Raw genomic sequence first — 479 nt, forward strand, 5'->3', positions numbered from 1 at the left:
TGTGTGTGTGTGTGTGTGTGTGTGTGTGTTCCAAGGTCTGGGCAGAGCGTCTGGGAGGAGCAGAAGGAGAGCCATTAGCCCGGCAGTAATCAAATTAGAGCTACGTTAAAGGGGGATGTGAATTTAAACAGCCATCAGAGAGAAGAAGAGGAAAAGTTGGAGGTGTTATTAAGGTTGTTCATTACTCATATGGTGTGTGTGTGTGTGTGTGTGTGTGTGTGTGTGCGCGCATGCCCGTGTGTGCGTGTGTGTGTTTAGAGCATATGCTAAAGTATGATGTGCAAGGTCACTTTTGCATTCAGCTTTTGTGTGTGGGATTCATGCAGCTGACCAGGATGTATGCATGATAGCTTGTTGTACGGCCTACATGTGTTCTTAGGTGTGTGTGTGTGTGTGTGTGTGTGTGTGTGTGTGTGTGTGTGTGTGTGTGTGTGTGTGTGTGTGTGTGTGTGTGTGTGTGTGTGTGTGTGTGTGTGTGG

The sequence above is a fragment of the Notothenia coriiceps genome, unplaced genomic scaffold (genome assembly GCF_000735185.1).
Source record: "Notothenia coriiceps isolate Sejong01 unplaced genomic scaffold, NC01 NC01_scaffold00022144, whole genome shotgun sequence".
Classification (NCBI taxonomy): domain Eukaryota; kingdom Metazoa; phylum Chordata; class Actinopteri; order Perciformes; family Nototheniidae; genus Notothenia; species Notothenia coriiceps.